Consider the following 13958-nt stretch of genomic DNA (forward strand, 5'->3'; position numbering starts at 1 on the left):
AAAAACCAGAAAGTTATGGATCTGACTTGGTATAGGAATTTCCGATTGAAATTGTGGGTATAACCGGGTTTTATAGCGCGTTAAACTTGCCACTTCCATTACAGTTAATTACTACCGGTATATTACGAGTCCGCGAATCAGAGCTTTCTTCAACTACTTAAAGCGGCGTAATTGTAAAAGCCTTGAAATAACAAATTTGCTTCTGCACAGCCCCCCAAAAAGGGTCAGTGGTTTTGAGTAAAACCAAAACAGAAATAGTGTACCGGAAATGTCATATTCTATCGGGTTTAGCCTTGTATTTTTGTCCTTCAAAAGTATGTCTCTATAATCAATTTGAGTCTTTAAAAATATCAGACAAAATGGGAAGAAATCAGAAACCCATCGATCTGTTAATTTAATTTCACTCAAGCATGCTTTCTCCATTTAAAAACAAGCATCATGATTATGGAAAATCTTGTCTTTTTTCCTTGATTCTGATGGTGAAATTAGTCAAATTAAACTTTCAAAATGGTAGGCTTTTTTCATACCATGTATCACCCACTGCAAGAGACTGACACTTAATTGCAATGTAGGAACTTCAAGAAGACATTTCTGAATATGGGCTTCATTGCTCTTAGGAACTGTTTGGGCAATTCATTTGAAATCAAGTACAAGATTTTTAAACTGTATTCTTAGGCATATCTTTACACTGCTATATTATGCGTTTAATTACAAATAATATCTGTTTGCTACTGTGAAGAGTCATTTTGAGAATTATATTTTTGCCGAAACTTTTTGTGTTGTCTGACATTGTTGATTTTTTTTCATCAACCGTCCGTATCGCCAATTTTCCTTTCATCTGTGTAGTATCCCCTCAGTGTCTGCGTATGTGGATCCTGAAAAATTCGAGAAGTCTTCTGGAAACCCTGATTTCAAGATTATCATAAAGATACAATAGCATTAAAACCTATAATTTTTCACCTCTTTATACTTCTATTCCCCATACTCGGTAAAAATCCCGACTCAAAAACATTATACATCGCTGTTAGTCAATAAAAAGACGGCACACCTAGATACAAATATGTAGTTCTTGGTAGAGATTCCTTATACTCAGTATAAAAAAAAACGATTCCAAATCATCTTCCAAATACACCGAAGTGACTTTTCATTTCATATTGTCAACTTTTCTTCCATCTGTAGCAACATCTTTTCAGCACCTGCGTATGGAGTTTTCATATCACAACTCATACGTTATACAAGAGATTGCGGAAACAATACAGACTTTTCGTACCACGCTAGACTTCTTACAATAAGGCTTTTGGAACAAGATTATGTTGCTACAAGATTGAAGTCATCGCTACAGAAGTTTTTATAGTCGTCATCATGAACTCGTGAATTTTTACGGTGTATCCATCTGCACCATGAGAACTGATGTGTTCAACTTGTCATAGATTTTCTTTAATCTTTCTTCTACCCTGGTTTTGTTTTTTTATGAGCGGCGTGTGTTTCTAGAAAAGCGGCAGACGCTTATCCTACCGGCTCATCTGGTCCATGCTCCAAGTTTCTAGTGGAGTCCAAGTTGCTCATTTACTTTTGTTACTTTGTATTATTTTGGTTATTTTATGTTCTTTGTGGTGTCTGTTTTCCATGTCTGGTCTTTGTCCTTGACTTACAATCTTTGGATTTCCGTTAAAATCTTGGTTCCCTTGATTACTCTTCAAGTTATAACTCATACGTTATGCCAGACCTTTCCAACATTAAGCAGACCTCTTGTACATGTATCTTGATAACCTTCATACATTTAGCCTTCTGGAATAATGCTATGTTGCTAGAAGATTAAAGTCATCACTTCAAAAATGTGTTGGTCGTTATCATAAATATGGATGGTTATGATGTATCAATCTGCACGATGAGAACCGATTTGTTCACCTTGTCATACCAAGGACGTGATATCTAATGCAGAACTCGGTGGGTGTTTTTAGAAAAGCAGAGGACGGTTATCCTGCTGATTCCCATTGGTAATATTCCCACTTTTTAGTGACCGGGTTGTTGGTTTCCGTTTGCTTCTATGTGTTTGTTGTTTTTTTTATTATACAGACGACAGAAGTAGAATTTCATTTTCAATTTGTTGCGTGTGTCTATTTTAATTGTCAAATCGTTATCCTTGGATGAATACCTTTCTTGATTCCCTTGATTTCCATTTCTGACCTCATTGCATTTCATTCCCCTCAGTTTAAAATTAGTTCTCATGTATACAGATTGGCAACACCTTCATGCAAGTTATTATTCAACAGGGGCAGATCCAGGATTTCAGATTAGGGGGCGCATAGTTAAAATTTCGCCGAGTGGAACGAGGCAAAACATTTTTTGAAGTTATTTTTTTTAAATATTCTTCAAGAGTGGGTGCAATGTAGATATCTTTTGTGGTAAAAGTAGCGAGAAACTAAAGTCTCATCCTAAAACTGCATAAATATACCCTTAATAACCCATGCTTTGCAATTTTTAGGAGGGGGCACGCCCGCCACGCCCCGCCTGAATCCGCCCCTGTTCAACATGAATGGCATGTAAGGTTTGAAAATTGAATATTTTTTGTGGAAAAACTTGTTTGCGTCTAGAGATCATTCTTGGTCCTTTTTTTCTTTATCTATCTAAGTGTTATCAAGGGAACCAAGATTCAAACGGAAATCAAAAGAATATATTTCAATGATAAAGACTTGACAGGAAAACCGTCACAAACAACAAAGATCACGAACTAAACTATCAAATTAACAAAGGAACTAAAGTAAATGAGCAATCTGGACTCCACTAAATAATTGAAGTGGTTCATGGACCAAGTGCACCGGTACATGTAGAACAAAATGTAAGCATGAAATTGTGTTTATAGCTTGTGTACAGGACATATATGAAAGAAATGTAGTTAAATAAAGAACATTTTAATGTAAACAAAACAAATGTATTTATTGAATAGAAGGTTCCCCGTAATAAACAATGATAATTGTGTTTTTGTTCTTTTTATTCGAATTTAGTGTCGTTGTAATAATCTAAATTTCAAACATTAAATCATACCTCATTTTGCTGTCAATTAGTGATGTTTGTAATTCCTTTGAATCTGTTTAAATTTAACATATTGTTTATTTAATGCGCGAAAAGTATCAAATGCCATTATATTTTATAGAAATGTTTATGAAAAACATCGTTGGGAATATATATATATACACTAAGAATATATAATATGGTTGTACCGTTTCTTATCACAATACAAAAGAGTCGAACAGAATTCGAGTTTGAAGACAATTATTTTTCTTACTGAACTGTCAAAAATCAGATTAAGGTTAATATCATTTTGTATTTGCCCTTTCGGCGGGTGTTTCTAGAAAAGCAGAGGACGCTTATCCTACCGGTGCACCTGGTCCATGTTCCCAGTTCCGAGTTGCTCATTTGCTTTTGTTGCTTTGTGTGTATGATTTCAATTACTTTGTGTTCTTTGTTTTGTATGCCTGTTTTCCATGTCTGGTCTTTGTCTTTATTCCTGAATTACATTCTTTTGATTACCGCTATGTCCTTGGTTCCCATGATTACTCTCTAACAAATCGCTCAAATTCAAAACTGTGTATATTTTATTAAATAAATGTCATGATTTGATTAGTCCTTGCCTTTGCCGGGAAACCAACTAAAAATATCGCCTAAGTGTCGCTCAGATGGACTCCAGAATGTGAAAAAGGAGACAGAGTCGCTCGAAGGCCACCTGGAGGCAAACCGTTGAGATAGAAATGAAAGAAGTGGGAATGACCTAGAATGTTTTGAAAAGACAGATAAGGATAAAGAAGGGTGGAAAAGGCAAGTCCTTGCTGTTTGTGCCCCGGTTGCAATAAGGACTAGGTAGGAAGATACTATTTACAGTCAATTTCATTTTTACATTGTATGCTTTTTCAATAAAACTTGAATTCAAGATGACGTACATGTATTACACGTGCATCACTTGTAATTTGAAATCAGAGTAACGCCACAGGATAATTTAAAGCGGATGTGATACTTTTTGTGGGTTGCCATTCGTTTATTATATAATAATATAATAGATTTGTTAAATAGTCATTTTATTTCGGGTTTGAATAAAATACCCAGCTAATCGGTTAATAAATATGTTACATCGTAATATGATTTCAGATGTTAATAAAATACCGAATGACAAACATGTTTCTATGAGGCCTACTGAAGGATTTTCAATTAATAATATAAAAAAAATATAAAAGAATAACTATCTTTTTTCAAGAATCTCCTATAAAAGGATTTGAAATATATATATTTTTACAGGAAAAAATTGTTGGATTTGCTCGTTTGAGTAAGCTTAATATAGCTTTATTTCCTCAAATGGTCGTAAAATATCTATCTATAGAGTGGAATCTTTACCCAAGGGTGTCAGATATTTCCTTGTCTTGAATTTTCTAGCGATGTATGATTCTTTTTCTCATTTTTAAAGTTAGTTTGTGATGGCCCACTGCTTGCCTAATTTGCTTTGAATGAATAGGACGTCATAAAACTATTAATTTTGACGTCTCAACCGTCACATGCCCCGTGCAGGTCCGGGTGTTAAAAGAATAGGCCTGCAGCAGCGCTAAGCTTGTCGTATAAGGCGACTAAATAGTGCTCAGAAACCTAGCCGGGGGATAGGCGCTCTGCCCACAGAGCAACTGGGATGTGTGCCCCGGGTGGTGGAATGGGGTACCCTTGGCGTGTTACATGCTGGTGTTGTCAGGCTGTAATACGGAAAACCATAGTGGTGCACCGTGTTGGGAAAGATGACACGTTCCTCGCACGTTAAAGAACCCTGCTGTTGTATTCCATAGGAGTAAGAACCTTTGCGCTCCGCCACAGGAGGCTAAATTGCCCGACCTTACCTATCCCCCCTTTTTTCAGTGGCAATCAAAATTTGTCGACCCTATTATCCTTGTGTCCCATCCTTTTTTTTTCATTTCATGTTCATTTTATCATCCATTTCATGTTCATCGCCTGAATATAGCTGAAATATTGCTGCTCGGGCGTTAAACCCCAACAATCAATCAATCAACCGTCACATGTTTTATCTCACCTTAGGTGAGATAAGGACAACTCACATGGTTAAATGTAGCAAAATACTTTTCTCCTTGGTGAGAAAAAGGATTCATAATTTACTCCTTTAAACTGTTTTTATATTGAAATACTTTTTAGTACTATTAATTTTTTTCGGGTGTTACAGTTATACACGTCGACAAAAGCATACTTAATGATGTTGAAAACACATGATTAAGAACGCATCGTAAGTTCGTCAAAAACCAAGTTGTGATAGACAAGCGGTCGAAAATATTGCTTATAACATTAAAAATGTTGATCTAAATTCATTTCCGATTTTTCGTGGGAATTCATATTGTAAGTGCACAACGCCATTATGTAATAAAGTATATGTGAAAGTTCCATTCAGACGTTTCTGAGGAGTTAGTGCGGATAAGAAATTGGAACGGACGGACGGACGAATGATAGGTAAATGGACAGACAGCACGAAATATTTTTGACTGGTTATATTATATAAAATTGGTTGGACATTTTGTAGTAGTTCGTAACTACATTTTAATTTCAAGCTCGGACTTTTTCACCGTCAAACCGTCACAAAACAACACAACATGTATATCACTCCGCCGTTCACAAAATTTGAAATTTATGTTAAAAATAACAACAAATACGAAGAAAATCTATATAATAAATATGATAATCAATTGGTTATCGTAAATAATCAAAATATAATCATTCGTGCCAAGAATGCATTAAGATTTAACTCTTTAAATCTAGGTGTTATTCACTCTTTCCAATTAATTATTCTATTATTATTTGGAATGAACTACGGATATTATTTGTTAATCTCACATAGTTTAGTTCCTGTTTTGTTATGTCTACATCGTATGAAGAATAACTGTCTGCAATATAATTAACCAGAGATATGTAATTAAAAAAAAGTTATTACAGGTCTATGGATTAACTTTTTTGCTTTCCACTTGAAATTACATTGAACATATCTTTTCGCGACTTTATCATAATGTGAGAAAGAACGTGCACAAAATACCCTACATATTGATGATAGTGTGAAAACCATTCTAATAAATAGCGAATCATCATGACAATGGACAAAACAAATGATAAGACTTCGTTATGATACCATTGTATATAGAAATATGAACGGAGAAAATTCGTGATATATATTTATTTACACGGATCTTGATATAATCTAAGTAAAATATATTTCTGTATATAAATCATGTAAGTATATAACATTGATCTACCTTTTATATACAGAGATTTTAGCAGAGTAAATATGTCTAGAATTAAGTCAAAGAGCAACCAAGACTCCAGCGGAAATCAGAATAATTTAATCCAGGGACAAAGCTCAGACGGTATCGGGTGGTTTCGCCCTATTTACATGTTCGCCCTGAGTTGTTTCGGCCTGATTGGTGAGTGGTTTCGCCCTTATCAATTAACAGGTAAATGATTGATGTTTTAATAAATAAAAGGTATTGTTATTCCTGATAAACTAATTAGTACTCTAAAAAAAATAAAAGAAATCGTTAATAAAACATGTTTGCAGAACAGAAGTAATTAATCTTAATTAAGGAGCAATTAGGTATTTTATTGAAATTTTTATTGGTTTTTCAATTGTTAGGAAAATTAATATAACGGACATTGTTATTACAGAAATATTCTTTATATTAGCTCAGACACGGAAAACAGACAAACACAACAAAGAACATAAAGTAACCAAAACAATACATACCAAGTATCAAAAGTAAACGAGCATCTCGGACTCCACCAAAAACTAGGAGCATGGACCAGGTGCACCGGAAGGGTAAGCGTCCTCTGTCTTCTAAAAACACCCGCCGAGTTGCACATAAAAAGGCTAGTACAGGGTAGATGAAAGAGGAAAAGAAAACTACGACTCTATGAACAAATCAGTTTTCATGGTGCAGATGGATACCCTGTAACGATCCACGAGTTCATGATGACGACTAAACCGAGAATTATTTATAAAAATTGAGTAGTTCCTAACTGCTTATTGGCATATTACCTAGCCTGTGTTCGTGAAGTTGATTTCACATACTTGACCTATGTAAGTACTACTGAACAATTCTCTTTAATAGTAAAAAAATGTATTAATTTGAAAAAATAATGAATTTGACATTCTCTTGACCGTATGATTTTATGTAGCAGTCTTCATAAAAATCAGGCAGGGGGTGTTGAATTTATTGTTATTATTATTTTGTCTGGTTTTGGTTTATCGCTGTATCTAGGGATGGTTTTACTCTTTCTTAAGACTTCCACAACCATCGTGAAGGGTTTCTTCTTTTCTTAAGGCTATGACAACCTAAAATAAGGCTGTCACTTTCTGAATATTTCTACAATAATTGGAGGTGCACTCAATTTAATTGAATATTTTGCATCCGTAGATGAGCCTTTTTAAGCTTCTGTAGCCATAGATGAGCTTTTAACTTGCCGTATACAAATATTTTTTTTTCTTTCAGCTTTCTATAACCATAGTAGAGGCTTTCACTTTTCCTTTGAGCTTATACTCTAAGTAAGTGGAGGTTTGAATTATATAGGCTTCGACTAACACCCAAGGCTTTCAATTTCCTACAACAATAATTGAGGCTTAAACCTTTTTCAATAAGCTTTTTAAAAGTAAAGTGGAGGTTGTAACACATTCTATCAGTTATTACATCTATAAGGCTGGCTTTTATTTATAATTAGGCTGTTTCAATCACACGAAAGTCTTTCGTTTTTCTTGATATTCCTACAACATAACACATTGTCCGGGTAGTAGACGACAGTAAATATACAATACATGAATATTGCCGGAAAATATTAAATTTATTTGACGAGCGTTAGAAGCAGTCAGATCGCGAGGGTTCCCTGCAACCACATTTTCTAAATAAAACATGCGAAAATTTGTCCAAAATAGTTCTCTTTTTAACAATCTTTTGAGTACCGTGGTCGGCGAGGGCACGTTTAAATTTGTTACCTGCTTCCTGTTTTTGACGTTGCTCATAACTGAAAAGGTAACCAGGAGAAGATATCATGAAGTGGAAGAATATATAAAGCTTTTCGTTTTTCGACTCCCTTTATATGTACAGTCGAAAGCTTAGTTGCAGGATAGACATGCATCTGTCTTCTGTTTGACGTAAAACACATATAATGACGAATTAATCATAACAAAATTTGCATGGCTTTTCTGTTTTGTCTTCTTTATTCTATTATAAAGATTTACTGTTTATTATCATTATCTTTGCTTCTTACTAATTGAAAGTTCATTGAAATACATGCACAAAAGACCTTACATCTTGATAATAGTACAATTAAGCATTATTATGAATTGTTAATTGACTGCATGACAACAGACAAAAGCTCAGTAGCACCATAGTACAACGCCATTATATATAAAAATATATTATAAGGATATTCGTGATAATTTGCATATTTAGACAGATCTTGATATAATCTAAGAAAACATATGCTATTCTGTATGTGTAATACACACATAGTGTATGTCTGACATTTACCTAGTTTTTATGCACATATACTGTATAATAGATGTTACGTCTGTGATTACGTCACGAATTTAGTACTGAAAACCATTTTATGAAGCAGAAGCACTTTTATATGAAAAAAATAATCAATTCCGACTTTAACTGAATTGATTCGTTGTTTTGTAACAGATATTTTGTTTATGAAATTAGTTAAGTGTTTCTGTCGACAGATATATAATTGTACCTTCGTGTTCAATTTTGTTTAGAAAATAATTTTGTTATAATTTTGTTTAAAGAGAAAAAAAAAATCGTTCGTGTTACAGTATATTGGAAAAGTGGAATGGAGGTTTTGAAGTGGGAGAATGAGGAAACGTTTTCAAACATTATTACTAAGTTTAAAGCATTGATTTGGATGAAAAAGATAATGGCCATTGGGTTTGTAAGTCTCGTCATGTGACTCGTGGTTTCACGAGAAAGAGTCCCATTCAAATGCATAGAGATTTGTCTTTTTCAGAGTGTTGGATCAAGTATATAAAAGCAAATGATATTTTCGTATAAAAATACCAATAAAAATGACAAATATCTATTTACGATATATTTATCGTAAATATTTACGACCCTAGAATAAAGACTTTACGGTATTTCTATTGGAAAATTGGCATTTACGATGCTTAGGTGTTGTTTTTAGGTGAGTTGGGTTCAGTATCAGAACAAAACAATAAAAGAGTATAACAATATTGCTAAACTGATTGACCAAAACTCTATGCAGTTTTGAAAGGAACAGTCAAAAGAAGGTAATTTCATAAAACAATTGGCAGAAACAAGTCATAAAAAATTACCAAACACTAATCTGATCCATAATCAAGTAAAGTCCAAAGCAAATTCAATTTGGCAAAGTATATATTACACCACCGGGGCAGCTGGTATCGCAATTGTCCTGACTTGGAACAGGCATTTGAAACGAAATGGTGGCTTAAATAAAGGTTTTACAGCGCGCTACATTCCCATCTTCTATAGCATGATGACTATACCGATGGTGATTAAATAACATGGTGTATGCTATTGTGTCATAATCGGTAAATCAGCGGTGACATCAGCACAAAGAACAATTTACATAAGAAAAAAAAACAATCATTTCTCGTTCTTTTAGAAGAAACTGAGTATTTTTCAACCAAGCACTTGCTCTAGCGTAGCGAATAATTTGTAAAATGTAAACACCATATCATATGCAGGAAATGAAGGTATATTTCTACACTGGTGATATCAAAATCAATGTCGTCACTTTCGATCTAAGGAGATTGGTGACACTGCTTTGGTATATCAACTGCACTATATAAGGCTCCTATAAAGTCAAGTTCAAGGGCATTCCTTATTAAAATGTTTTCATTCGTACTTTATTTTGTCCCTGCATTACATTCTTTTGATTTCCACTAGAACATTGGTTCCCTTGATTACTCTTTAATAATGCATAAATGTAGCTTTTAAACTTTCCTTAATGCATTTTCATATGTATTTAACTCACAAGAACAGGTAAAATTTTGGGCTGGGGAGAATGTTTCATAACTTTTATAGATTTCATATACATTAAAAGTGTAAGAACATATTTTTAAAATATGCATGTACATGTATCTACATCTGTCAAAGCAATATTTAAGTAGCACTCCAGCTAAGGATCATGCAAAATGTGATTCATATTTTTATTTTTGATGTTTTGTATGAATTGCCATAGTAGACAGGAACCCAAGTTCAGTTTTTCATATAACCCGTGTTCTTAGGACATAAAAATTATATAGAATGTACTGTAGATTTGAAAATTAAGGGAGATAACTCAGTAAATGACACTCAAATACAATAGAATCTATTGGATTTTCAATGTTGATTATCTCCCGAGCAGACAGATTTGAAATGAATAATTACACATTTCATAGTATAAAACAACTTAATTACAAAAATAAAAATATGTAGCCTTTTTGGGGTGTATCACATTTTTCTTATTTTGCATGATTCTTACAAAGACAGCTACTTAAGTACCAGTCCATATAAAGTTCAGACACTGCCAATGGTAAAGTGATTCATTGTGTAGAAAAACCCACTGAACAAAAGATTTTTTTTTCAGTCTACATATGCTATACATTCACATAACGATAATCAGTTCTGCCTTCATATTTGCACCTTTTAGAAAACCTCCCACTAAAATCAACCAAATCAAACCAAATCAAGAATGATTACTCTTATAAAATGCCAATATGTACAATTCAAATAATTTTTATCTCAAAAGTACAACTACATGAAAAGCTAAGACTGGTCATGTGGTCTGTAACTGTTTCTAAACAAGAAATAAGACTGAATTCGGTGGGTTTTTTTACATGCATGAATCACCTTCTGTCTGATTTTTATAAAGACTGATACTTAATTTCTGAAATTCTTATAGTCCTATATCTAAAAGTGTTGTGCAGGGAAAGCTAGTATTGATTTGTCATGTCTTTAGATTTTTAAAATAAATCAAGATGTTTTATGTATTGTCCATCTTAATACCAACATCAATAAACATAAAATACTAAATAACTTTCTTGAAAGCCAGTAATTTTGGTACAAATTCGATATAGCTTGCAATGACGTTATTAGTACCAATTGCGATTTCAGTATATGATTTTATTCATTATTTCTTTTCAGTTCGTAGCAACTGCAGAGATTTTTGTTATGTATAGTTAAATGTGTATACGTAGCAAAGAGCCTATTTCAATTATGCATGTTGTGAAATTATTTTAATTTAATTTCAAAATACTACAATTTTAAATGTATTAATTCGATATTTTCAAACTTCAACGCCTTGTCCAACGTGTAGTGTCTAGTCAGAAAATATCGTAATAGTGGATTTGTTTGTCAAAGTTTTGATTAAAACTTATTGCCACTCTGTGGAAAGATACAATGTGCTCTGCTCATTTTCATTTTAAAGCAACATTAACGTTAGTGATAAACAACGGCGTAAATATGTGTTGAATAATGTTATTTGCAAAGAGATGAACAATTAGCAACATTCTAAGACTTATTTCAATATTTTAAATACTATAACTAGAAAATGCAATGACCAAGCGGATCAAAGTTTTCATGTATTAGATCAAAAGTACGTAACATTTTATTGTAAACTAGTTCTGTTAACTGGAAACTTTTATATTGTCTCGTCAGCAACAACTTTAAAAAGCAAATACCAATAAAAAAAATCATACTTATATGTTTGAAAACGCTAAAATCTTGGAAGAGTACAAACATTTTGCGTTCAAAATATCAAATGTAAAAAAAATGTGGTACTTTCAAACACGATTTAAGAAAACCATCATAAAGCGAGAATTTCACAACACTAATAGAAGTTCATACACAGCACTATTTTACATATGATAGTCTACCATTATATGTGATGCCCATTACCGTATATTTAGCAAAGAAAAAACACTACTTGTATGGAAAATCTTTGTAAGCCGCTTCAAATTTTTTGTGTTCAATAAATCATTGACCGCTGCCCCTAATAAAACAACATTCACTCGCATACAATAGAAACATAGATATTTTACAATCTGATGTTTCCACTTTTATTTTTGTCATAACATGTTTCACCACAGAAGGACCCTATGTGGTAGATGGAAAACTTAAGTTAGAGAGGATGAAAATAGATAGGATATAATAATATAGTTAGCTAGGCCTCCAAGGAGCTTGGTTAAGATGGTAAACAATGTTCACTCACTTGGTCAGACATATTGATTTTACCGATCAATTTCAGATCAGTCTATGACATACTACCAACATCATCAAATCTAAACAGATGGAATCTGCCAAATACACCAGTAATGACGTCATAAACTAAAATACCATTGTGACGTCATGATTTACGATCAATTTCAAACTTAAGACTTTTTGTGAAACCGATGCCAGAATGCTCCCTGTGTTGAAACATCCTCACAGCATATCCATCGCTTTAACTCAGGGACGGTACACTTGGAGACTCAATAAGGTACCGAGATTTGACAGGTGTGGTTGAGAAACAGAGGAAGGATGTAAAAACAGAAACAAAAACTGGTACATATACAGTTTGTAAAGCAAAGTGAAACAAAAAATGGAGAAACAAGAGCAAAAGACCTCAGGTATTTGAGATCAGGGTAAAACTTGTCGCTAGCAGTAGTTTTGAACAAGAAGTTGAATATCCCTGAAATAATAAAAACAAATTTTCGACCTTTGGTCGACGAGGACTAAGAAGATCGTAGCCACTGAGTTGACGATTCCATAAGAAAATTAGTATAGTGATGCAAATGAAAGAAACAAGACAAATTATGATAACTTCTGGCAGAGTGTAGGCACAAAGTTATTCATAAATGAAACTTCCTAATGGAAATTGTATGTAGAGGAATTTCTGCACATTCATGTTGGCGGCTGTTTTCTGCAATAGGATTGACTGATCCCCCATCCTGATAGCGTACCGAGCAAGGGATCGAAACATAAGATGATAGATGGCCTCGGGTAATTGATGTAACAATAGTTGTGTAAATTGCTGATTAATTAAGTTCACAAATTAAAATCACATTTTTTTAACATTGTTGATGATTTTTTTTCTCAAAATCGCAAAAATGATTGGATGCAATTAATTACAATAAATTGTTCAGATTGTTGAACTAATTTGCATTAACTAAAGCATTTTGATTTAGTAATGAATGTTATAAGTACTTCTCTGAATAAGAATCAGGCAAACTGTATGAAAAGGAGTGGCACATGAAGAAAGAACAGAGATTTATACCTTATAACTTCCAAAAATACCATCAAAGTGTTTGTACTATTTGCATTTTAAAGACATTGATATGACAAATTTAGTTGAAATGCACTATGAAAAGGGCGGGAACATTTTCCCGCACTTTTTCCCTGTATAACCAGTAAAAAATATCTGCGTCACAGATGCTTCAGGAAAAATTTGAATAGGTTTTCGGTTATTAACAAGATATACTGAATATATCTGAGGCAAAAAAGACCAAATTGAGAAAAAATTATGTCCCACCTATTGCCTGATTTTTACACAGATTGGTACTTATGTATAACTTAATACTCGGTAATTGTTGGTATTATTGTGCTCTACTGGTCATCAACATGTGAAACATCTAACACATTTCTATAATAAATTTGTCTATTTTGTCCCATTTCCTAATATGATAATATATATCCGTGTAAAAGGTGATAATGTAACATCGGACAAATGGGTACAATATCGTTAATTGGTCTTTAATGTAATCCCAAGATATTTTAAAGCGAGCATTTAGCCTTCGTATTCTGAACAACCAACAAAACGTTAAATGTCGATAGCATTGCTCGTGAGTAATGTGGTCGACAAGTTTGGTTTGTAGCATACTGAACATTGCGATGGCGGACCAGTAAAATACTTTTCATATTTTCGATTTA

The sequence above is a fragment of the Perna viridis genome, chromosome 5 (assembly GCF_037379345.1).
Source record: "Perna viridis isolate PV_CMFRI_1.1 ecotype Kerala chromosome 5, ASM3737934v1, whole genome shotgun sequence".
NCBI classification, from domain to species: Eukaryota; Metazoa; Mollusca; class Bivalvia; order Mytilida; family Mytilidae; genus Perna; species Perna viridis.